Source organism: Oncorhynchus mykiss, chromosome 23 (genome assembly GCF_057628025.1).
Source record: "Oncorhynchus mykiss isolate SJ-2025 chromosome 23, ASM5762802v1, whole genome shotgun sequence".
NCBI lineage: Eukaryota > Metazoa > Chordata > Actinopteri > Salmoniformes > Salmonidae > Oncorhynchus > Oncorhynchus mykiss.
This window is the reverse complement of record NC_143044.1, coordinates 44,356,375-44,384,205: the sequence shown is the minus strand read 5'-3', so window position 1 is coordinate 44,384,205 and position 27,831 is coordinate 44,356,375. Positions and strand designations below refer to the sequence as shown.

Sequence of the window (27,831 nt, the reverse complement as noted above, 5' to 3'; positions counted from 1 at the left end):
CCCCTGTCCCCCAGTTTGGGAAACCCTGCCTTACGTCCTCCAGGGAAGAAACAGATCTAGATTGTTTCAGTTGAATAAACTAGTAACATAATGAAACAGGTTTCACTATGAAGTAAAGAGAAATACAATGTACATCTTTGGATACATTTCTTGCCATTTTTATCATGCATCTTTTCTCAGCAGTGGTGGACAGGCCCAAACCGTGAGGGAATAGCTTGTCTTTCCTGGAAACCCACTAAAGGAGCCCAAATTAGTATCTCCCTTGCCGCTGGATGCCGCTGGTATGTTGTGAATTCTTAACATTAATTTAACAACGTGGAATAGGTGATTTCATATTGATGCAAAGTGCTGTCGATGGATTTCACCTTGAATTAATATTTTCCTTGTCAATGTGGAAAATCAGATTAAGATTCTATGGTCTGGGAAGGACTCCGAAACGATATGCCTCCACATCTCCACTTTCTTGGCAGTATTTGAGTTGGATTCATTCTCAGTGGAACATGGTCGCCTGGAAGGCTCTCTGATGGCTGTGCTATGCAGGTGATTAAATACTATGTTTTAATGTAGTGTTTTTTTTGTCTGGTTATTTAGAAACACCTGTACTTCAGCCTCTCGTCTAAGTAGAGTGTTATCATGACTGAACAACATAGAAGCAGTTTCCCCTCTGGGGTTTTACAATGTTGTCATTGGTCTTGCTCTTATTATTGACCTTTATTATGACAAAAGGGCTGGCATTATCACATACAGTAATTAAAATGTATCAAATTAACACTGGAGTGATAGATGTGCAGATGATGATGTGCAAATAGAAATACTGGTGTGCAAAAGAGCGCCGACGGAGAAGGGCGACATCTTATGAGTTCCATCCTAACCTCGCTATATAGTGACTTGTATCGTGTTCATCTTCATTTTTTTTTACAGAAAGGTAATACTATTATCACATATGACCACCAAGCACTTCTGGACATCAGATCGACACTTACAAACCTCGATTTCCACTTCAAACGCGACTCAGCTGTTCCACTGTTCATTCCGGACCATATTCATTTTTTCCATGGCTACCTAAACAGTGCAGGCGTAGACGCGGGAGACGAGGTGGAGTCCTGGTAAAATTGAAAGAGAGAACCGAATGACTCACTCCTCCATTCTATTGCTAAATGTCCAGTCACTCGAGAATAAGATGGATGAGCTTAGTTCGAGGGTCTCCTATTAGAGAGACTTGAAAAACTGCAATATATTATGTCTTACTGAAACATGGCAGGATGATGATGCTATGCACATAGTTCTCGGTGGATTCTCCATGCAGTGGCAGGATCATACTGCGGCTTCGGGGAAGTCAAAAGGATGTGGAGTGTGTTTTTTCATAAATAACAACTGGTGTGCTGCTTCAAGTGTGAAGGAAATCTCAAGCTTTTGCTCACCTTATATACCTCATGGTAAGCTGCAGACCATCTCATCCGTAATTATCACAGCTGTCTACATCCCTTCACAAGCCAACACCACTCTGGCACTTAACGAACTGTATCGGGCTATAAACAAACAACTAACCGCTCACCCAGAGGCAGCGTTTCTGGTGGGCAGAGATTTTAACGCAGAGCGACATAAAACCCGTCCTACCTCCGTTCTGACATATTGCCAAGGCTGGTTGGTTGGGTCGAGAACAGGAACATCCCCCAAGTCATCCAGGAGCATCCTACGAGCTCCATTCACCAGGGAAGGTGAGCCCCCTTTGGGGAGGGATTCCTGCGACACTTCCACCAGACCAGAGCGGCGTCCGGCTACTTGGGTAAAAGAAAAATAAAAACCAGGCAGGCGTGGATTCCCCAGCAGCTTGTGTAGGTTCGCTACTTGTTTCCTAAGAGTAGCCACTTCGCCCCTGTAGTCCTCTGCAAGCAAACAGTTGCTACATTGAAAGTCAGAGTGGTCCACATTGTCCCGGAATAAAGCAAAGTTAATACAGCTCCTGCAGCATTGAGAACGTTCAATAGCGACCTCCATTTGAGACTGCCAGCTAGGCTAGCTGGGTTTCCGTGTTTCTCTCTTTACATGGAATCTGTGGGAACCCAGGACAGATAGTAGAGTTCACAGTCACTGAGCCCAACTGTTACACAGGATCCAAAATTAAAATGAAAAGTATATAAAATCACACTGTCAAAAACAATAAACCGATAAACCGAGGTCTCTCGTTTAGTGTTCCGATGCTTGTTGTATGTTTATTTAAACATTTTTTATTTCACCTTTATTTAACCAGGTAGGCCAGTTGAAAACAAGTTCTAATTTCAACTGTGACCTGGCCAAGATAAAGCAAAGCAGTGCGACACAAACAACAACACAGAGTTACACGTGGAATAAACAAACATACAGTCAATAACACAATAGAAAAAAGTCTATATACAGTGTGTGCAAATGGCGTGAGGAGGTAAGGCAATAAATAGGAGTAAGTAATTCAAATGTATCAAATTAACACTGGAGTGATAGATGTGCAGATGATGATGTGCAAATAGAAATACTGGTGTTCAGAAGAGCAAAAAGTAAATAAAAACAATATGGGGATGCGGTAGGTAGATTGGATGGGCCATTTACAGATGGGCAGTGTACAGCTGCAGTATGTGGCAGGGCTTGCAGACAATAACGGATTACAAAGGGAAACCCAGCCATAAGATGCTTAGCAATGCAGAATTCTCAAATGATCTAAATGCTTGTTTTTTTCTCACTTCAAGGAATATAGCACTGTGCCTTGCATTAAACCTCCTGTTTTTCCAGATGACTGTGTGATCTTGGTCACCATGGCCAATGTGAGCTAAACCTTTAAACAGGTTAACAATCTCAAGGCCGGAGTAGACAGAATACCAGGACGCGTACTCAAACATTTTCAATCTCTCCTTGTCCCTGTCTGTAATCCCAACATGTTTTAAGGTGACCACCATTGTCCGTGTTTCCATGAGCTCCAAGGTAACCTGCCAAATGGCTATCGCTCTGAAGTACTCACATCTGTAATTATGAAGTGCTTTGAAAAGCTGGTCATGGCTCACATCAACACCATTGTCCTAGAGACCCACTCGAATTTGCATACCGCTCCAACAGATCCACAGATGACTCAATCTCAACTGCATTTTACACTGAACTCTCCTACCTGGACAAGAGGGGAAATAACTATGTTAGAATGCTGTTCATAGACTTCAGCTCAGAGTTCAACACCATAGTCCCCTCAAAGATCAGGGACCCTGGGACTGAACACCCTCACTCTGCAACTAGATACTGGACTTCCTGACGGGGCCAGCCCAGGGTAGTGAGGGTAGGCAACAACACCTCTGCCACGCTGACCCTCAACACGGGGCCCCTCAGGGGTGTATGCTTAGTCCCCCTGTTCACCCACAACTTTGTGGCCAAGCACGACTGATCACCGATGCCGATGAGTCAGTCTAAAGGGAGGAAGTCAGATACTTAGCAATGTGGTACCAGGACAACAACCTCTCCCTCAAAGTCAGTAAGACCAAGGAGCTGATTGTGTACTATAGGAGAAAGAGGGGAGAGCAAGTTCCCATCCACATCGACAGGTCTGTTGTGGAGCGGGTCAAGAGCTTAAGTTCCTTGGCGACCACATCACATATTACAAACTAAGCTTGATGCCCTCAATCTCACACAAATTATCAATTAACCTACCAGGTACAACCCCAAATCAGTAAACATGGGCACCCTCATAGATGTCATCCTAACTAATTTGCCCTCCAAATACACCTCTGCTGTTTTCAATCAAGATCTCAGCGATCACTGCCTCATTGCCTGCATCCGTAATGGGTCTGCGACCAAACGACCACCCCTCATCACTGTAAAACGCTCCCTGAAACACTTCTGCGAGCAGGCCTTTCTAATCGACCTGGCCGGGGTATCCTGGAATGACATTGACCTCATCCCGTCAGTAGATGATGCCTGGCTATTCTTTAAAAGTGCCTTCCTCACCATCTTAAATAAGCATGCCCCTCTCAAAAAATGTAGAACTAGGAATAAATATAGTCCTTGGTTCACGCCAGACCTGACTGCCCTTGACCAGCACAAAAACATCCTGTGGCGTTCTGCATTAGCATCGGATAGCCCCCGTGATGTGCAACTTTTCAGGGAAGTTAGGAACAAATATACACAGGCAGTTAGAAAAGGCAAGCTTTTTCAAACAGAAATTTGCATCCTGTAGTACTAACTCAAAAAAGTTCTGGGACACTGTAAAGTCCATGGAGAATAAGAGCACCTCCTCCCAGCTGCCCACTGCTCTGAGGCTAGGAAACACTGTCACCACCGATAAATCCACTATAATTGAGAATTTCAATAAGCATTTCTCTACATCTGGCCATGCTTTCCAAATGGCTACCCCTACCCCGGTCAACTGCCCGGCACCCTACACAGCAACCCGCCAAAGCCCCCACCATTTCTCCTTTACCCAAATCCAGATAGCCGATGTTCTGAAAGAGCTGCTAAATCTGGACCCCTACAAATCAGCCGGGCTAGACAATCTGGACCCTCTCTTTCTAAAATTATCTGCCGAAATTGTTGCAACCCCTATTACTAGCCTGTTCAACCTCTCTTTCGTATCGTCTGAGATTCCCAAATATTGGAAAGCTGCCGCGGTCATCCCCCTCTTCAAAGGGGGTGACACTCTAGACCCAAACTGCTACAGACCTATATCTATCCTACCCTGTCTTTCTAAGGTCTTCGAAAGCCAAGTTAACAAACAGATTACTGACCATTTCGAATCCCACCATACCTTCTCCGCTATGCAATCTGGTTTCAGAGCTGGTCATGGGTGGACCTCAGCCACGCTCAAGGTTCTAAATGACATCATAACCGCCATCGATAAGAGACATTACTGTGCAGCCGTATTCATCGACCTGGCCAAGGCTTTCGACTCCGTCGATCACAACATTCTTATTGGCAGACTCGACAGCCTTGGTTTCTCAAATGATTGCCTCGCCTAGTTTGCCAACTACTTCTCTAATAGAGTTCAGTGTGTCAAATCGGAGGGCCTGTTGTCTGGACCTCTGACAGTCTCTATGGGTGTGCCACAGGGTTCAATTCTCGGGCCGACTCTCTTTTCTGTATACATCAATGATGTTACTCTTGCTGCTGGTGATTCTCTGATCCACCTCTACGCAGACGACACCATTCTGTATACTTCTGGCCCCTCCTTGGACACTGTGTTAACTAACCTCCAGACGAGCTTCAATGCCATACAACTCTCCTTACGTGGCCTCCAGCTGCTCTTAAACACAAGTAAAACTAAATGCATGCTTTTCAATCGATCGCTGCCCTCACCTACTCGCCCGTCCAGCATCACTACTCTGGACGGCTCTGACTTAGAATACGTGGACAACTACAAATACCTGGGTGTCTGGTTAGACTGTAAACTCTCCTTCCAGACTCACATTAAGCATCTCCAATCCAAAATGAAATCTAGAATCGGCTTCCTATATCACAATAAAGCATCCTTCACTCATGCTGCCAAACATACCCTCGTAAAACTGACCATCCTACCGATCCTCGACTTCGGTGATGTCATCTATAAAATAGCCTCCAACACTCTACTCAACAAACTGGATGCAGTCTATCACAGTGCCATCTGTTTTGTCACCAAAGCCCCATACACTACCCACCATTGCGACCTGTACGCTCGTTGGTTGGCCCTCTCTTCATACTCGTCGCCAAACCCACTGGCTACAGGTTATCTACAAGTCTCTGCTAGGTAAAGCCCCGCCTTATCTCAGCTCACTGGTCACCATATCAGCACCCACTCGTAGCACGCACTCCAGCAGGTATATCTCACTGGTCACCCCCAAAGCCAATTCCTCCTTTGGTCGTCTTTCCTTCCAGTTCTCTGCTGCCCATGTCTGGAACAAATTGCAAAAATCTCTGAAGCTGGAGACTCACATCTCCCTCACTAGCTTTAAGCACCAGCTGTCAGAGCAGTTTACAGATCACTGCACCTGTACTTAGCCTATCTGTAAACAGCCCATCTATCTATCTACCTCATCCCCATACTGGTATTTATTTATTTATTTATTATGCTCCTTTGCACCCCAGTATCTCTACCTGCACATTAATCTTCTGCCGATCTACCATTCCAGTGTTTAATTGCTATATTGTAATTACTTTGCCACCATGGCCTATTTATTTCCTTAACTTACCTCATTTGCACTCACTGTATATAGACTTTTTTTTCCCTTTTTTCTACTGTATTATTGACTGTATGTTTTGTTTATTCCATGTGTAACTCTGTGTTGTTGTATGTGTCGAATTGCTACGCTTTATCTTGGCCAGGTCGCAGTTGCAAATTAGAACTTGTTCTCAACTAGCCTACCTGGTTAAATAAAGGTGAAATAAAATAAAAACTAAGGACTTAACATGGTCCACACACACCTCCACAGTCATCACCGCTTGGTACGGAAAATGGACTGACCTTGATCGTAAAGCGTTACAGAGGGTGGTGCATCACTGTGGCCGAGCTCCCTTCCGTCCAGGACATCTATATCAGGTGGTGTCAGAGGAAGGCCCGAAAAATTGCTTACGACCGACTACCCATGTCTCTAAAAGCTTGGCACATCTAGCCAATGGGATCTTTGCCCATTTTTCAAGGCAAAACTGCTCCAGCTCCTTCAAGTTGGATGGGTTCCTGCTGGTGTACAGCAATCTTTAAGTCATACCACATATTCTTAATTGTCCTGGGCTTTGACTAGGCCATTCCAAGACATTTAAATGTTTACCCTTAAACCACTCAAGTGTTGCTTTAGCAGTATGCTTAGGGTCATTGTCTTGCTGGAAAGTGAACCTCCGTCCCAGTCTCAAATCTCTGGAAGACTGAAAGGTTTCCCTCAAGAATTTCCGGCTTAAGTGTCCGGCTTAAAGTGGTCCTATGGACCGATACTCTCCGCTGTGGAGCTTTGCAGCTCCTTCAGGGTTTTCTTTGGCATCTTTGATTAATGCCTCCTTGCCTGGTCCGGGAGTTTTGGTGGGCGGCTCTCTTGGCAGGTTTGGTGTGGTGCCATATTCTTTCCATTTTTTAATAATGGATTTAATGGTGCTCCGTCGGCTGTTCAAAGTTTCAGATATATATTTTTAACTGATCTGTACTTCTCCACAACTTTGTACCTGACCTGTTTGGAGAGCTAACTGGTCTTCATGGTGCCGCTCGCTTGGTGATGCCCCTTGCTTTTTGGTGTTGTAGGCTCTGGGGCCTTTCAGAACAGGTGTATATATACTGAGATCATGTGACAGATCATGTGACACTTAGATTGCACACAGATGGATTTTATTTAACTAATTATGTGACTTCTGAAGGTAATTGGTTGCACCAGATCTTATTTAGGTGCTTCATAACAAAGGGGCTGAATACATATGCACTCACCACTTTTCCGTTTTTTAGAATTCTTTGAAACAAGTAATTTTTTAATTTCACTTCACCAATTTGGACTATTTTGTGTATGTCCATTACATGAAATCCCCCCCAAGATCTATTTAAATCACAGGTTGTAATGCAACAAAATAGGAAAAACGCCAAGGGGGATGAATACTTTTGCAAGACACCGTAAATAGCCAGACTGCTAAATAGCCCATTTATGGTACCCAAACTATCTGCTCTGACTCTATCATACACTGACCCTATGCACACTCACTGGACTTTATATACAGTGGGGAGAACAAGTATTTGATACACTGACGATTTTGCAGGTTTCCCTACTTACAAAGCATGTAGAGGTCTGTAATTCTTATCATAGGTACACTTCAACTGTGAGAGGCGGAATCTAAAACAAAAATCCAGAAAATCACATAGAATAATTTTTGAGTAATTAATTTTCATTTTATTGCATGACATAAGTATTTGCTGTCCCCAGTCCACCTGGCCGTGCTGCTGCTCCAGTTTCAACTGACCTGAGCCCTAGGACCATGCCCCAGGACTACCTGACATGATGACTCCTTGCTGTCCCCAGTCCACCTGACCGTGCTGCTGCTCCAGTTTCAACTGTTCTGCCTTATTATTATTCGACCATGCTGGTTATTTATGAACATTTGAACATCTTGGCCATGTTCTGTTATAATCTCCACCCGGCACAGCCAGAAGAGGACTGGCCACCCCACATAGCCTGGTTCCTCTCTAGGTTTCTTCCTAGGTTTTGGCCTTTCTAGGGAGTTTTTCCTAGCCACCGTGCTTCTACACCTGCATTGCTTGCTGTTTGGGGTTTTAGGCTGGGTTTCTGTACAGCACTTTGAGATATCAGCTGATGTACGAAGGGCTATATAAATACATTTGATTTGATTTGATACATCAGAAAAGCCTAACTTAACATTTGGTAGAGAAACCTTTGTTTGCAATTACAGAGATCATATGTTTCCTGTAGTTCTTGACCAGGTTTGCACACACTGCAGCAGGGATTTTGGCCCACTCCTCCATACAGACCTTCTCCAGATCCTTCAGGTTTCGGGGCTGTCGCTGGGCAATACGGACTTTCAGCTCCCTCCAAAGATTTTCTATTGGGTTCAGGTCTGGAGACTGGCTAGGCCACTCCAGGACCTTGAGATGCTTCTTATGGAGCCTCTCCTTAGTTGCCCTGGCTGTGTGTTTCGGGTCATTGTCATGCTGGAAGACCCAGCCACGACCCATCTTCAATGCTCTTACTGAGGGAAGGAGGTTGCTGGCCAAGATCTCGCGATACATGGCCCCATCCATCCTCCCCTCAATACGGTGCAGTCGTCCTGTCCCCTTTGCAGAAAAGCATCCCCAAAGAATGATGTTTCCACCTCCATGCTTCACAGTTAGGATGGTGTTCTTGGGGTTGTACTCATCCTTCTTCTTCCTCCAAACACGGCTTAGACCAAAAAGCTCTATTTTTGTCTCATCAGACCACATTACCATCTCCCATTCCTCATCTGGATCATCCAGATGGTCATTGGCAAACTTCAGACGGGCCTGGTCATGCACTGGCTTGAGCAGGGGGACTTTGCTTGTGCTGCAGGATTTTAATCCATGACGTCGTGGTGTGTTACTAATGGTTTTCTTTGAGACTGTGGTCCCAGCTCTCTTCAGGTCATTGACCAGGTCCTGCTGTGTAGTTCTGGGCTGATCCCTCACCTTCCTCATGATCATTGATGCCCCATGAGGTGAGATCTTGCATGGAGCCCCAGACCGAGGGTGATTGATCGTCATCTTGAACTTCTCCCATTTTCTAATAATTGCGCCAACAGTTGTTGCCTCCTCACCAAGCTGTTGCCTATTGTCCTGTAGCCCATCCCAGCTTTGTGCAGGTCTACAATTTTATCCCTGATGTCCTTACACAGCTCTCTGGTCTTGGCCATTGTGGAGAGGTTGGAGTATGTTTGATTGAGTGTGTGGACAGGTGTCTTTTATACAGGTAACGAGTTCAAACAGGTGCAGTTAATAGAGGTAATGAGTGGAGAACAGGAGGGCTTCTTAAAGAAAAAATAACAGGTCTGTGTGATCCTGAATTCGTACTGGTTGCTAGGTGATCAAATACTTATATCATGCAATAAAATGCAAATTAATTACTTAAAAATCATACAATGTGATTTTCTGGATTTTTGTTTTAGATTCCATCTCTCACAGTTGAAGTGTACCTATGATACAAATGACAGACCTCTACATGCTTTGTAAGTAGGAAAACCTGCAAAATCGGCAGTGTATCAAATACTTGTTCTCCCCACTGTACACACCATATACACACTCACTCCCACACAATACCCTCACACATTCACATATACTATAAACATAGCACACACATGCATACCAACACAACACAAACACATACACATTACACACACACTTTTACACTCATCATTTGCTGCTGCTACGCTGTTCTTTATTTTACTCTTATTATTATATATCCTGATGTCTAGTCACTTTACCCTGCCTTCATGTACATATCTACCTCAAATACCTTATTATTATCTATCCTGATGCCTCGTCACTTTACCCTGGCTTCATGTACATATCTACCTCAAATACCTTATTATTATCTATCCCGATGCCTAGTCACTTTACCCTGGCTTCATGTACATATCTACCTCAAATACCTTATTATTATCTATCCCGATGCCTAGTCACTTTAACCTGCCTTCATGTACATATCTACCTCAAATACCTTATTATTATCTATCCTGATGCCTAGTCACTTTACCCTGGCTTCATGTACATATCTACCTCAAATACCTTATTATTATCTATCCTGATGCCTAGTCACTTTACCCTGCCTTCATGTACATATCTACCTCAAGTACCTCGTACCTCATTGATATGGCACTTGTCCTCCCTGTATATTGCCCCACATTGATCTGATACTGGTATTCCCTGTATGTAGCTCCACATTGATCTGCATTGTTGGTTAAGGGCTCGTAAGAAAGCATTTCACTGTAAAGTCTACACCAGTTGTATTCGGAGCATGTGACAAATAATATTTTGATTTCATTTGAAGTAATTTACCCCTGACGCTCTGACTGAAACTCGATGGCTCCTTTTCTCCGTGGTTCTCTCTTCGACAATGAAGCTACAGAATTTTCACAAAAGTATGTGGACACCCCTTCAAAATAGTGGAGTCTGCTATTTCAGCTATTTCCATTGCTGACGGGTGTATAACATTGAGCACACAGCCATGCAATCTCCATAGACAAACATTGGCATTACTGAAGAGCTCAGTGACTTTGAACGTGGCACCATCATATGATGCCACCTTTCTAACAAGTCAGTCTGTCAAATGTCTGCCCAGCTAGAGCTGCCCCTGTCAACTGTAAGTGCTGTTATTGTGAAGTGGAAACGTCTAGGAGCAACAATGGCTCAGCCACGAAGTTAGGCCACACAAGATTTGAAAAATCGTCTGTCCTCGGTTGCAACACTAAGGACCGAGTTCCAAACTGCCTTTGGAAGCAACTTCAGCACAATAACTGTTTGTCGGGAGCTTCATGAAATGGGTTTCCATGGCCGAACAGCCGCACACAGCCTAAGATCACCATGTGCAATGCCAAGTGTTGACTGGAGTGGTGTAAAGCTCATCGCCATTGGAATCTGGAGCAGTGGAAACACGTTCTCTGGAGTGATGAATCACACTTCACCATGTGGAAGTCCAGGGACAAATCTGGGTTTGGCAGATGGTAGGAGAACGCTACCTGCCACAAATGCATAGTGCCGACTGTAAAGTTTGGTGGAGATTGAATAATGTTCAGAACACTTCTCATGCTTGTTTTTATGTGGGTCACCTCTCCTTGGAAGACATAGATGCACATCTCAGCCAAGCTATCTGCGTCAGTACATATCCTATGCAAGGCTGAGTGAGATACACTAGTGTCTCTGACATAAACCCGTTATATGGGGTTTATAGAATCTTCCTAAAGTGGTTATATCATATTTGGGAAAGTGTCAGATATAAAGACCTGTTACTTATGTAGTTGTACATTTTCTTATAAATTATTTGTGTAGCAAATGCTGACCTGTTGCACCCTCTACAACCACTGTGATTATTATTATTTGACCCTGCTGGTCATCTATGAACATTTGAACATCTTAGCCATGTTATTATCTCTACCCAGCACAGCCAGAAGAGGACTGGCCACCCCTCATAGCCTGGTTCCTCTCTAGGTTTCTTCCTAGGTTCTGGCCTTTCTAGGGAGTTTTTCCTAGCTACCGTGCTTCTACACCTGCATTGCTTGCTGTTTGGGATTTTAGGCTGGGTTACTGTACCGCACTTTGTGACATCAGCTAATGTAAGAAGGGCTTTATAAATACATTTGATTGATTGATTGACCTTTCTTTTGTGGAAAAACTTAAGATAGTTGGAAAGCTTTTGGAAAGCTTTTCGGAACGCATAGTAGTCTTTCCAGTATAGGCACTGCATCTTTATCTTACTCATCCAAGTTAAACATTTTCTGGAGGGATGAATCACACTCACCATATGGAAGTCCAACGGACAAATCTGGGTTTGGTGGATGACAGGAGAATGCTACCTGCCCTAATGCAACCACACCCAGGACAACAACAAGAGAACGGGGCTGGGAGAATAGTCAAGAAGCCATTTTTCAACAATATAGTAAGTCCCACAGAAGAAACTCAGTTGTCTCTTTCTCAATATGCAAGAAGATGTAGCAGCAGAAACTGCTGAGAGGGGATAATTTTGGGGCGCATTGCAACATTCCTGCTCAAACTGCTCTAACTGTGGTCTGAACCTGAGAATGATGCTCTGGCGACGGACTCCAAGCTGTCCCCGACACTGACCACAGTGGCTATTTGCACCTCCCCACCCTACTTTAAACCCTACTACGCCTGCTATTTCTGCTCCAGCCGCCCAGAGTGGCCGGCGGTTATCCTGGGCCCGGTTTGATAGAGGCTCCCTACGGTAGAGATAATGGATGATAGCAGCGACAAATTAGAGCCTGGTGGGAGACATCCAGAAAGCCACATCCTGATTTACGGTGCTTCCATAGCATCCTCCCAGCGTCCCCCCTAAAGCTCGCGTCAGTCAGTTTCTCTGGTCTTGCCAAATCACTGCATGTTTTTGTTGTTTGTTGTTTGTTTTAGGGTAATATTTAATATTTCAGATTGTGGCTTCTAACAATGTAATTGTCTGCATCATTTTCAATTCCCCATATATATTTTTTGTAAATATATGTGTGTGTGTGTTATTTGAAATATATATTTCTACTGTATATTATTATATATATTTTCCTTGTCACGCCCTGACCTGAGTTATCTATGTTTTATGTATTATTTTGGTCAGGCCGGGGTGTGACGAGGGTGGGTATGTGTGGTTTTTTTCCTGTCTAGGGTTTTTGTATAGCTATGGGTTTTTGTATGTCTAGGTAATGTGGTGGCCTGAATTGGTTCCCAATCAGAGGCAGCTGTTTATCGTTGTCTCTGATTGGGGATCCTATTTAGGTTGCCATTTTGGTTTTGTGGGTTATTGTCTATGTGTAGTTGCATGTCAGCACTCGTTGGAGTAGCTTCAAGGTTGTTTTTTTGTTTTGGTATTTTGTTTAGTGTTCGTCGTTAATTAAAGAAGATGTATTCATATCACGCTGCGCCTTGGTCTCCCCACTATGACGAACGTGGCACATATTCCATCCAATTCACTTTATTTGTATAATATATTTCACTTGATCTTTCTTGAATATGTTCCTCCAGTTATTTTAGTGTTTCCTGTAACTTATTCTGTGCCTCAATGGTACAGTTTCAATTGCTATCTGTACTGTTAGTCCCTCTATTTCCTTTGTTAATATGAACTCTTTTGACCTAAATTGTTGAGTATTAAATTGTATTGCCTCTAAAGGCACATTTAAAAGTATTCCATACAATAAGGGGATCTGCAGTACCTATAGTGACAAGAAAAAGTGAGCTCTTTGGAATGACCTGGATTTCTGCATCAATTGGTCATCAAATTTGATCTGATCTTCATCTAAGTCACAACAATATACAAACATAGTGTGTTTAAACTAATAACACAAATTATTGTATATATATTGAATACATCATTAAAACATTCAGTGTCGGTTGGAAAAAGTATGTGAATCCCTAGGCTAATGACTAATTGGAGTCAGGAGTCAGCTAACCTGAAGTCCAATCAATGAGACAAGATTGGAGATGTTGGTTAGACCTGCCTTGCCCTATAAAAACACTATTCACAATTAGCATTTCCTGACAAAGGAGATCTCAGAAGATCTAAGATTAAGATTTGTTGACTTTCATAAAGCTGGAAAGGATTACAAAAGTATCTCTAAAAGCCGTTATGTTCATCAGTCCACGGTAAGACAAATTGTCTATAAATGGAGAAAGTTCAGCACTGTTGCTACTCTCCCTAGCAGTGGCTGTCCTGCAAAGAGCACAGTGCAGAATGCTCAGTGAGGTTAAGAAGAATCCTAGAGTGTCTGATAAAGACTTACAGAAATCTCTGGAACATGCTAACATCTCTGTTGATGAGTCTATGATACGTAAAACACTAAACAAGAATGGTATTCACGGGAGGACACCACGGAAGAAGCCAATGCTGTTCAAAAAAACATTGCTATGTGAAGTTTGGAAAGGTGCACCTGGATGTTCCACAGCGCTACTAGCAAAATATTCTGTGGACTGATGAAACTACAGTTTGAGTTGTTTGGAAGGAACACACAACCCTATGTGTGAAGAAAAAAGGCACAGCACACCCACATAAAAACCTTATCCCAACTGTAAAGTATGGTGGCGGGAGCATCATGGTTTGGGGCTGCCTCAGAGCCTGGACAACTTGCTATCATCGACGGAAAAATGTATTCCCAAGTTTATCAAGACATTTTGCAGGGGAATGTTAGGCTATCTGTCCACCAATTGAAGCTCAACAGAAGTTGGCCGACGCAACAGGACAACGACCCAAAACACAGAAGTAAATCAACAACAGAATGGCTTCAACGGAAGAAAAGTCAGAGTCCTGACTTCAACCCGATTGAGGTACTGTGGTATGACCTCAAGAGAGCAGTTCACACCAGACATCCCAAGTTTTGTAAAGTGGAATAGTCCAAAATTCCTCCTGACCGTTGTGCTGGTCTGATCCGCAACTACAGAAAACATTTGGTTGAGGTTGTTGCTGCCAAAGGAGTGTCAACCATTATTAAATCCAATTGTTTACATACTGCACTGTGAATGTTTACACGGTGTGTTCAATAAAGACATGAAAACATATAATTGTTTGTGTTTTTAGTTTACGCAGACTGTGTTTGTCTATTGTTGTGACCTAGATGAAGATCAGATCAAATTGTATGACTAATTTATGGAGAAATCCAGAAATCCAATTTATGCAGAAATCCAGGGTTCACATACTTTTTCTTGCCATTATGTTATGTAGGAAAAAGTAAGTTGTGTCTTAGTTAAAAACAAGTTGTCATCCAATAGGCTTTGATTTAATTTCCAATATCCTCGCCAACGTGGAAATTCTTTAAGAGTAATGTATATGCCAATTATTTTATGGTCCGACCGCATTCTGTTCCCTATCAAACTTTTTAAACGTTTGGTACCAGCGAGAATGACATAAGAAAGTAATCAAGACAGCTACCTTGATTGAGCCTCTGCCATAAACAGTACCAGTCAAAAGGTTACTCCTTCCAGGGTTTTTAATTATTTTTTACTGTGTTCTACATTGTAGAATAATAGTGAAGACATAAAAACTGAAATAACACATCTGGAATCATGTAACCAAAAAAGTGTTAAATAAATACAAATATATTTGAGATTCTTCAAAGGAGCCAACCTCTGCCTTGATGACAGCTTTGCACACTCTTGGCATTCTCTCAACCACCTAATCACCTGGAATGCATTTCAGTTAACAGGTGTGTCTTGTGTCTTGTTAAAAGTACATTTGTGGCATTTCTTTCCTTCTTAATGCCTTTGAGCCAATCAGTTGTGCTGTGACAATGTAGGGGCGGTATACAGAAGATCGCCCTATTTGGTAAAAGACCAAGTCCATATTATGGCAAGAACAGCTCAAATATGCAAAGAGAAATGACAGGCCATCATTTCTTTAAGACATGAAGGTCAGCCAATCCGGAAATTTCAAGAACTTTGAAAGTTTCTTCAAGTGCAGTCTCAAAAATCATCAAGCGCTATGATGAAACTGTCTCTCATGAGGACCGCCACAAGAGAAGGAAGACCCAGAGTTACCTCTGCTGCAGAGGATATGTTCATTAGAGTTACCAGCCTCAGAAATTGCAGCCCAAATAAATGCTTCACAGAGTTCAAGTAACAGACACATCTCAACATCAACTGTTCAGAGGAGACTGTGTGAATCAGGCCTTTATGGTCAAATTACTGCAAAAAAACACTACTAAAGGACACCAATAATAAGAAGAGACTTGCTTGGGCCAAGAAACACGAGAAATGGACATCAGACTGGCGGAAATATGTCCTTTCATCTGATGAGTCCAAAATTGAGATTTTTGGTTCCAACTGCCGTGTCTTTCTGAGACGCAGAGTAGGTGACGGATGATCTCCACATGTGTGGTTCCCACCGTGAAGCATAGAGGAGGAGGTGTGATGGTGCTTTTGCTGATGACACTCAGTGAGTTATTTAGAATTCAAGGCACACCACCAGCAAGGCTACCACAGCATTCTGCAGTGATACATCATCCCATCTGGTTTGCGCTTAGTGAGACTATCATTTGTTTTTCAACAGGACAATGACCCAACACACCTTCAGACTATGTAAGGGATATTTGACCAATAAGGAGAATGATGGAGTACTGCATCAGCCTCCACAATCACCCAACCTCAACCCAATTGATGGTTTGGATGAGTTGGCCCGCAGAGTGAAGGAAAAGCAGCCAACAGGTAAATAAATATATGTATTTAACTAGGAAAGTCAGTTAAGAACAAATTCTTATTTACAACGACAGCCTACCCTGGCCAAACCCGGATGATGCTGGGCCAATTTTGCGCCGCCCTATGGGACTCCCAATCACAACCGGTTGTGATACGGCCTGGAATTGAACTATGGTCTGTAGTGACACCTGTAAAACTGAGATGCAGTGCCTTAGGCCACTGCGCCACTCGGGTGCCCAGATCTGGGTACTCCTTCAAGAGTGTTGGAAAAGCATTCCAGGTGAAGCTGGTTTAGAGAATGCCAAGAGTGTTTAACACTTTTTTGGTATCTAATTATGGAGAGGTATCAGTTAGCCTAGTATCCTAACTATGGAGAGGTATCAGTTAGCCTAGCATCCTAACTATGGAGAAGTATCAGTTAGCCTAGCATCGTAACTATTTGTACATATTACTTTGCAGTCGTTTTTCTCTTATTTTAAAAGTTATGTTTGTTGTAACCATCGAACGGTTTTTGTGTGTGTTTGTTTATATAACAACTTCAGTAAACTTCATCTAGTGTAACAGCTAACTTCAGTGAACTCCCTCTTGTGTAACAGCTAACTTCAGTAAACTCTATCTAGTGTAACAGCTAACTTCAGTAAACTCCATCTAGTGTAACAGCTAACTTCAGTAAACTCCATCTAGTGTAACAGCTAACTTCAGTAAACTCCCTCTTGTGTAACAGCTAACTTCAGTAAACTCCCTCTTGTGTAACAGCTAACTTCAGTAAACTCCAGCTAGTGTAACAGCTAACTTCATCTAGTGTGACAGCTAACTTCAGTAAACTCCCTCTTGTGTAACAGCTAACTTCAGTAAACTCCAGCTAGTGTAATAGCTAACTTCAGTAAACTCCATCTAGCGTGACAGCTAACTTCAGTAAACTCCAGCTAGTGTAACAGCTAACTTCAGTAAACTCCCTCTTGTGTAACAGCTAACTTCAGTTAACTCCAGCTAGTGTAATAGCTAACTTCAGTAAACTCCATCTAGCGTGACAGCTAACTTCAGTAAACTCCAGCTAGTGTAACAGCTAACTTCAGTAAACTCCAGCTAGTGTAACAGCTAACTTCAGTAAACTCCCTCTTGTGTAACAGCTAACTTCAGTAAACTCCAGCTAGTGTAACAGCTAACTATGGAGAGGTATCAGTTAGCCTAGCATCCTAACTATGGAGAAGTATCAGTTAGCCTAGCATCGTAACTATTTGTACATATTACTTTGCAGTCGTTTTTCTCTTATTTTAAAAGTTATGTTTGTTGTAACCATCGAACGGTTTTTGTGTGTGTTTGTTTATATAACAACTTCAGTAAACTTCATCTAGTGTAACAGCTAACTTCAGTGAACTCCCTCTTGTGTAACAGCTAACTTCAGTGAACTCCCTCTTGTGTAACAGCTAACTTCAGTGAACTCCCTCTTGTGTAACAGCTAACTTCAGTAAACTCCAGCTAGTGTAACAGCTAACTTCAGTAAACTCCCTCTTGTGTAACAGCTAACTTCAGTGAACTCCCTCTTGTGTAACAGCTAACTTCAGTGAACTCCCTCTTGTGTAACAGCTAACTTCAGTAAACTCCATCTAGTGTAACAGCTAACTTCAGTAAACTCCATCTAGCGTGACAGCTAACTTCAGTAAACTCCAGCTAGTGTAACAGCTAACTTCAGTAAACTCCAGCTAGTGTAATAGCTAACTTCAGTAAACTCCATCTAGCGTGACAGCTAACTTCAGTAAACTCCAGCTAGTGTAACAGCTAACTTCAGTAAACTCCCTCTTGTGTAACAGCTAACTTCAGTAAACTCCAGCTAGTGTAACAGCTAACTTCAGTAAACTCCCTCTTGTGTAACAGCTAACTTCAGTAAACTCCCTCTTGTGTAACAGCTAACTTCAGTAAACTCCAGCTAGTGTAACAGCTAACTTCAGTAAACTCCCTCTTGTGTAACAGCTAACTTCAGTAAACTCCCTCTTGTGTAACAGCTAACTTCAGTAAACTCCAGCTAGTGTAACAGCTAACTTCAGTAAACTCCAGCTAGTGTAACCCTAGATCCCAGAATATATGAGGTAATAAAAATTGTTTGTGTTGGGGAGATTTCTGTTTAGTGAGTGCACAGTAGCAGCAGGTGTTGAATGCGTGGGCAGGAGGAGGTTATTATAAAAGTGTGTGAGAGAGAGAGAGAGAGAGAGAGAGAGAGAGAGAGAGAGAGAGAGAGAGAGAGAGAGAGAGAGAGAGAGAGAGAGAGAGAGAGAGAGAGAGAGAGAGAGAGAGAGAGAGAGAGAGAGAGAGAGAGAGAGAGAGAGAGAGAGAGAGAGAGAGAGAGAGAGAGAGAGAGAGAGAGAGAGAGAGAGAGAGAGAGAGAGAGAGAGAGAGAGAGAGAGAGAGAGAGAGAGAGAGAGATGATGACAGCCTGCTGCTGGACAGATTAGAGTGTGTGTAGATTTGTGTCTGCCTCCTACTCCGGGGCTCCACACGCACCTGTTGCCCCACGCCATTGTTGCATCCCATCAGGAAGGATATTGTCACATCTGCCTGAAATCTCAGAAAGCCAGGGGAAGGGAGGGGTAGAGAGAGGAGAAGGGGGAGACAGATGGCAGCAGACTCTCCAGGGGCAGTCTGATGCTTTTTTTTCTCTCTCTCGCCCCCCTCCCCCTCTCTCTAATCTCTCTCCCCCTGCAGTGCTTTCTCATACTGGGGGAATGTCCATTAAGCCTAGGGCTGGGGATCAGGGGATGCCATTGCATCAGGGAGCTGCTGGGAGCCAGCATTCAGCCATCCATACACATAAATGAACCCTTTTATTCAATGGCAAGGACTACAGATTAGACCAGTCCTAGTTCCTACTAGTGTTGTGAGTAGGGTTGCAAAATTCATGGAACTTTCATTAAATTCCCTGGTTTTCCAGAAATCCTGATTGGAGGGTACCGGATTCCCTGCTTATTCATTCCTGATTTTTGGAACCCACCAACCGAGATTCTATTGAATGTCACCGGAATTTTGGAACCCTAGTCATGAGCACTGATCATCTAAGCTTATTCAGCAGAATGGGAATTGTGGTGCTGTTTCAAAGAGACCTGTTTCTCACCGGTAATATCCTCTGTTGTGTAATGGACGGGGAGACGGTTGTCCAAAACATAGAGGGTTGCCCCCAGGGGTATCAACTGTCTCAGGCACCTGATTGGAGGAGATTTTAATGTTTATGCTTTGGTGAAGCTACTGTGTGGACAGCTGCACTCCTGTACATGAAGACGTGGGCCTTCCTAACCTTCTTCATTGAGGGTGGCTCCATGGCTGGAGATTAGCATTCTGGTTTCGAGAAAAACACACTAAATTATGGAAAGGAGGCCCAACTAAGTTTAGAAAAATGAAAATTGTAACTGTTATGCTAATTGGCCAGGGTTCCCACACACAAGCATGTGTTTCCTACTTTGAACTGCCACTTTCAACCAATGAACAGGACAAGTGTAGCCACACATTGTCAAATTACTACTTCTGTATGCTCAGAGATACTCCGTTTTGAAGAAGCCCCAAAGTAGTTGCTTCCCTTGCTTGCCTGTATGTATGTTTAAATGTGGGATGAGTGCTTTGTTTAGGGGTGGTGTGCCTGGAAGGCGCCTGCTGCTGGCTGCAGCCTCTTTAGCTTGATCTCTCTTCCCTCTTTGCTTTAGCTGAAGCTATGTTTGAGTGGGGAGCAGGTGGCAGGCAGGTCTCTGGGCCCATGTGTTTGACAGGGCCTAATCAGCCCTATTTGATCTCCTATGGGCTGAGGGCCCAGGTGAGACCTGAGGGTAAATACAGGGGACATCTGCCTGTTGGCTAGCTAGCTACCACTCCTGTCCTGCTGCGACCCCTGGCTCTCCTCTCTCTGTGCTGCTGCAGATCAACTCTCTGGGACAGAGTTTATTTACTGTAACTCGCCTGGTTCCATGCTGTATGTGCTATAGCATACTCTTCTACTTGCCATACAGTTAGGACCATACATTACAGAACATTCCCATAGAAACATTTGGTGTCGAACAAATATAATTGTATGACATGTAGAATAGAGAATCATGTCAGCTCTGTTCATTCCATTTCTATCTTCTCTGCAGGTCTCTCATGTGGAGCCCCGAGCGGTTCAGCTGGGCTCTCTGTTTGTTTAAGGGCTGACCCACTTGGCTGCTGCCAAGAGCGCTTGCGGCTGCCCCTTCCCCATGTAGCAGCTGGTGCCCTGAACACCTTTGACGGCCTGCTCTTCCACTCAGAGTACCTGCTGGCTCACTCATGGAGGCCACAGCGGGAGCTGCTGGAGGGCAATGTGAGTAAGTGGAAACACTGTTAGTAGAATTGATTCTAGCTATTAGCTACTGTAACAGGGCTCCCGAGTGGCGCAGCGGTCTAAGGCACTGCATCTCTGTGCTAGAGGCGTCACTAAAGATCCTGGTTCGATTCCAGGCTGTATCACAACCGGCAATAGTTGGGAGTCCCATAGGGTGACGCACAATTGGCCCAGCGTCGTCTGGGTTAGGGTTTGGCCGTCATTGTAAACAAGAATTTGTTCTTAACTAACTTGCCTAGTTAAATAAAAAAAACTAAAAAAAACTGTGGTAGTAGGGTTGATTATAGCTATTAACTAATGTAACAGTGGTAGTAGGATAGCTGGCTCCTCTAACTTCGAGTCAGTCTTTCCCCAATTTGATTTTCAAGATGAGGCCCTAAAAGCAACAGGCATTGTGGCTCCAAAGTTTTCTATTTGAAACAAATAGAAGTTAATATATTGCAAGGGAAACCCTACCTTGAGTGTACACTCTAGTGGGGAGTGTTTCTCTTACTGTAACTTGGCTCATCCTCTTGTCAAGACCCTGGACATCTAGTCCAGTCCAGACCATCCAGTCCAGGCCATCTAGTCCAGACCATCTAGTCCAGACCATCTAGTCCAGACCATCCAGTTCAGACCATCTAGTCCAGACCATCCAGTCCAGACCATCTAGTCCAGAGGGTCCAGTCTAGACTATCGAGTCCAGATCATCTAGTCCAGACCATCTAGTCCAGAGGGTCCAGTCTAGACTATCGAGTCCAGATCATCTAGTCCAGAGCATCTAGTCCAGAGGATCCAGTCCAGACCATCTAGTCCAGACCATCTAGTTCAGACCATCTAGTCCAGACCATCCAGTCCAGACCATCCAGTCCAGACCATCCAGTCCAGACCATCTAGTCCAGACCATCTTTTCCAGACCATCTTTTCCAGACCATCCAGTCCAGACGATCCAGTCCAGACCATCCAGTGCAGACCATCCAGTCCAGACCATCCAGTCCAGACCATCTAGTCCAGTACATACCATCTGGTCCAGTACATACCATCTAGTCCCGACCATCTAGTCCTGACCATCCAGACCAGACCATCTAGTCCAGTACAGCCCATCTAGTCCAGTACAGCCCATCTAGTCCAGTACAGCCCATCTAATCCAGTACAGACCATCTAGTCCAGACCATCTAGTCCAGACCATCCAGACCAGACCATCTAGTCCAGTACAGACCATCTAGTCCAGACCATCTAGTCCAGACCATCCAGACCAGACAATCTAGTCCAGTACAGACCATCTAGTCCAGACCAGACCATCTAGTCCAGACCATCTAGTCCAGACCATCTAGTCCAGACCATCCAGACCAGACCATCTAGTCCAGTACAGACCATCTAGTCCAGACCAGACCATCCAGGCCAGACCATCCAGTCCAGACAAACCAGTACAGACCATCCAGTCCAGACCATTTTTTCCAGACCATCCAGGCCAGACCATCCAGTCCAGACCATCTAGTCCAGACCATCCAGTCCAGACCATCCAGTCCAGACCATCTAGTCCAGTACATACCATCTGGTCCAGTACATACCATCTAGTCCCGACCATCTAGTCCTGACCATCCAGACCAGACCATCTAGTCCAGTACAGCCCATCTAGTCCAGTACAGCCCATCTAATCCAGTACAGACCATCTAGTCCAGACCATCTAGTCCAGACCATCCAGACCAGACCATCTAGTCCAGTACAGACCATCTAGTCCAGACCATCTAGTCCAGACCATCCAGACCAGACAATCTAGTCCAGTACAGACCATCTAGTCCAGACCAGACCATCTAGTCCAGACCATCTAGTCCAGACCATCTAGTCCAGACCATCTAGTCCAGACCATCCAGACCAGACCATCTAGTCCAGTACAGACCATCTAGTCCAGACCAGACCATCCAGGCCAGACCATCCAGTCCAGACAAACCAGTACAGACCATCCAGTCCAGACCATCTTTTCCAGACCATCCAGGCCAGACCATCCAGTCCAGACCATCTAGTCCAGACGATCCAGTCCAGACCATCCAGTCCAGACCATCCAGTCCAGACCATCTAGTCCAGTACATACCATCTGGTCCAGTACATACCATCTAGTCCCGACCATCTAGTCCTGACCATCCAGACCAGACCATCTAGTCCAGTACAGCCCATCTAGTCCAGTACAGCCCATCTAGTCCAGTACAGCCCATCTAATCCAGTACAGACCATCTAGTCCAGACCATCTAGTCCAGACCATCCAGACCAGACCATCTAGTCCAGTACAGACCATCTAGTCCAGACCATCTAGTCCAGACCATCCAGACCAGACAATCTAGTCCAGTACAGACCATCTAGTCCAGACCAGACCATCTAGTCCAGACCATCCAGACCAGACCATCTAGTCCAGTACAGACCATCTAGTCCAGACCAGACCATCTAGGTCAGACCATCTAGTCCAGACCATCTTGGCCAGACCACGGACAACACAGCCCGGTGAGACATATTAATCTCACTAATGAAACATGTTGAGGTCCCAGTGTCGGTGAACATGGCACACATACTGTATTTACACAAACACAGAGTCTATTAGTGAGATGAAACAGAGTCCATCCGCTCAATGTATTTACTAAATATATTTATATCTGCCTATACTATTTGTTTAGGCTAGTGTTAAAAAGGCCATGGCAACAAATACTTAAGGAGTCTTCATAGTATCCTCCCCAAAGTTATGTGATTCCTGAGGCAAAGACATCGCTACTCTTTGCCACGCTCAAAGAGAGACAGCCTATTATTATTATCCATATGTTCTGAATAAAGGAAATAATGATGATTGAGAGAGAATGTGTACTGTACCATGCGGGACTGTTGGTGCCCCTTGAGGGGGAACAATACCCAGTAGTCTCTACAGTCTATAATATGATCCATCTGGGCTCCAATCCATTGAAAAAGTTACAGTGGTAGATACTTTTGGCTCCTCAAGATACTTTGTTATAACAAGAATAATTCTGGGTTTATTTTTGTAGGACTTGATCTATATTAAGTAACATAACAAGACAACCAAATTATAACGTCCCAGAACTAGTCTTTTACAAAGGCCTCAACCCCACTGCTTTCAACTTGCATCCTGCTTCCTGTGGTTCTCTATAGAGATTAAAAGAACATAGAAGGCAACATTTTCTCCATCTGTTTGTTCTCTTAACGTTGAACAACACGTCAAGTATGACCTACATTTTGTAGAACTTTTGCTGGTTTTGCTACTATGATATGATTTGTAATGTCTGCTCTTTGTCCACACACAGTATTTGAATTAGTGTATGATAGCCTACTTCAGTGGACCACAAATACTATGAGATATTGAGTGTGGAAAGGGAGCTTCAGTTCGAAAGTATCAAATAGTTCTGTAGACAAAATCTATCATAACTCAAAATAACTGTTGAAGTATAGATGGGAATGGGAACTTCTCCAAAACCGACATGGTTAGTAAATTTACCAGTTAGTAAATACAGTGCCTTGCGAAAGTATTCGGCCCCCTTGAACTTTGCGACCTTTTTTCACATTTCAGGCTTCAAACATAAAGATATAAAACTGTATTTTTTTGTGAAGAATCAACAACAAGTGGGACACAATCATGGAGTGGAACGACATTTATTGGATATTTCAAACTTTTTTAACAAATCAAAAACTGAAAAATTGTTTGAAATATCCAATAAATGTCGTTCCACTTCATGATTGTGTTCCACTTGTTGTTGATTCTTCACAAAAAAAATACAGTTTTATATCTTTATGTTTGAAGCCTGAAATGTGGCAAAAGGTCGCAAAGTTCAAGGGGGCCGAATACTTTCGCAAGATAAAGATATATAACTGTATTTTTTTGTGAAGAATCAACAACATGTGGGACACAATCATGAAGTGGAATGACATTTATTGGATATTTCAAACTTTTTTAACAAATCAAAAACTGAAAAATTGGGCGTGCAAAATTATTCAGCCCCTTTACTTTCAGTGCAGCAAACTCTCTCCAGAAGTTCAGTGAGGATCTCTGAATGATCCAATGTTGACCTAAATGACTAATGATGATAAATACAATCCACCTGTGTGTAATCAAGTCTCCGTATAAATGCACCTGCACTGTGATAGTCTCAGAGGTCCGTTAAAAGCGCAGAGAGCATCATGAAGAACAAGGAACACACCAGGCAGGTCCGAGATACTGTTGTGAAGAAGTTTAAAGCCGGATTTGGATACAAAAAGATTTCCCAAGCTTTAAACATCCCAAGGAGCACTGTGCAAGCGATAATATTGAAATGGAAGGAGTATCAGACCACTGCAAATCTACCAAGACCTGGCCGCCCCTCTAAACTTTCAGCTCATACAAGGAGAAGACTGATCAGAGATGCAGCCAAGAGGCCCATGATCACTCTGAATGAACTGCAGAGATCTACAGCTGAGGTGGGAGACTCTGTCCATAGGACAACAATCAGTCGTATATTGCACAAATCTGGCCTTTATGGAAGAGTGGCAAGAAGAAAGCCATTTCTTAAAGATATCCATAAAAAGTGTCGTTTAAAGTTTGCCACAAGCCACCTGGGAGACACACCAAACATGTGGAAGAAGGTGCTCTGGTCAGATGAAACCAAAATTGAACTTTTTGGCAACGATGCAAAACGTTATGTTTGGCGTAAAAGCAACACAGCTGAACACACCATCCCCACTGTCAAACATGGTGGTGGCAGCATCATGGTTTGGGCCTGCTTTTCTTCAGCAGGGACAGGGAAGATGGTTAAAATTGATGGGAAGATGGATGGAGCCAAATACAGGACCGTTCTGGAAGAAAACCTGATGGAGTCTGCAAAAGACCTGAGAGTGGGACGGAGATTTGTCTTCCAACAAGACAATGATCCAAAACATAAAGCAAAATCTACAATGGAATGGTTCAAAAATAAACATATCCAGGTGTTAGAATGGCCAAGTCAAAGTCCAGACCTGAATCCAATCGAGAATCTGTGGAAAGAACTGAAAACTGCTGTTCACAAATGCTCTCCATCCAACCTCACTGAGCTCGAGCTGTTTTGCAAGGAGGAATGGGAAAAAAATTCAGTCTCTCGATGTGCAAAACTGATAGAGACATACCCCAAGCGACTTACAGCTGTAATCGCAGCAAAAGGTGGCTCTACAAAGTATTAACTTAAGGGGGCTGAATAATTTTGCACGCCCAATTTTTCAGTTTTTGATTTGTTAAAAAAGTTTGAAATATCCAATAAATGTCATTCCACTTCATGATTGTGTCCCACATGTTGTTGATTCTTCACAAAAAAATACAGTTTTATATCTTTATGTTTGAAGCCTGAAATGTGGCAAAAGGTCGCAAAGTTCAAGGGGGACGAATACTTTCGTAAGGCACTGTATATCATGGTTAGTAGGGTCAAAATATTTGTTTCACCTTAGAGGAACTCAATATTTTAGCAACATATTGAGACCCCTCTAATCATTAGTGAAAATAAGACAAAAACAGAACTACCAGTGTGTGCGTGTGTGTATGTGTGTGTGTGTGTGACATGTACATGTGTGTGTACTTGTGTGTCTACCTGCATGCCTGTCTGAGGCAGATGTTGACAACTGGCTTTTCTTCTTTTTCTTGTCATTGTTTACGTGTTTAAGTCTCTGTCTGTTATACAAGAGTTGTCATGAGTTTATAGATCGAATACGCTGCAAATAAAAAATGTAGACATAATAAGGTATGTCTTTAATTTACGTCTTAGCCTCAACCAGTAATGGTTACCCCAGGGTTGTGGGGAGATGGTGGTGGCGCTTTGCGGAGCACAGAATTGCATGGTTTGTGTTTGGAGTGAATCTTAATGTTTCATCTCCACAGTGAAATATTTATTCCAAGAGTCTGGACCTCATAATTATAAAAATATTTTGTGGTATTGTCCTCAGGGAAGCACGGGGAAGGAAAGAGGCGCCCCATGAGGACAGCATGATCCACCTCCTCAACACTATAGACCCCAGACCAGATCCCCTTCAGGACAGCATGGTCCCCCTCCTCAATACTACAGACCCCAGACCAGATCCCCTTCAGGACAGCATGGTCCCCCTCCTCAATACTACAGACCCCAGACCAGATCCCGGTCAGGACAACATGGTCCCCCTCCTCAATACTACAGACCCCAGACCAGATCCCGGTCAGGACAGCATGGTCCCCTTCCTCAATACTACAGACCCCAGACCAGATCCCGGTCAGGGCAGCATGGTCCCCCTCCTCAATACTACAGACCCCAGACCAGATCCCCTTCAGGACAGCATGGTCCCCCTCCTCAATACTACAGCCCCCAGACCAGATCCCCTTCAGGACAGCATGGTCTCCCTCCTCAATACTACAGACCCCAGACCAGATCCCCTTCAGGACAGCATGATCCCCCTCCTCAATACTACAGACCCCAGACCAGATCCCGGTCAGGACAACATGGTCCCCCTCCTCAATACTACAGACCCCAGACCAGATCCCGGTCAGGACAGCATGGTCCCCCTCCTCAATACTACAGACCCCAGACCAGATCCCCTTCAGGACAGCATGGTCCCCCTCCTCAATACTACAGACCCCAGACCAGATCCCCTTCAGGACAGCATGGTCCCCCTCCTCAATACTACAGACCCCAGACCAGATCCCCTTCAGGACAGCATGGTCCCCCTCCTCAATACTACAGACCCCAGACCAGATCCCCTTCAGGACAGCATGGTCCCCCTCCTCAATACTACAGACCCCAGACCAGATCCCGGTCAGGACAACATGGTCCCCCTCCTCAATACTACAGACCCCAGACCAGATCCCGGTCAGGACAGCATGGTCCTCCTCCTCAATACTACAGACCCCAGACCAGATCCCGGCCAGTACAGCATGGTCCCTCTCCTTAACACTACAGACCCCAGACCAGATCCCGGTCAGGGCAGCATGGTCCCCCTCCTCAAAACTACAGACCCCAGACCAGATCCCGGTCAGGGCAGCATGGTCCCACTCCTCAACACTACAGACCCCAGACCAGATCCCGGTCAGGGCAGCATGTTCCCCCTCCTCAATACTACAGACCCCAGACCAGATCCCGGTCAGGGCAGCATGGTCCCCCTCCTCAACACTACAGACCCCAGACCAGATCCCGGTCAGGGCAGCATGGTCCCCCTCCTCAATACTACA

General features: G+C 44.1%; 1 pseudogene; it reads left to right on the top strand.

The window, feature by feature from the left end:
• The first annotated feature begins 107 nt into the window (after positions 1-107).
• Positions 108-26,612, top strand: LOC149972610 (constitutive coactivator of peroxisome proliferator-activated receptor gamma-like; annotated as a pseudogene).
• The last annotated feature ends 1,219 nt before the right edge of the window (positions 26,613-27,831 follow it).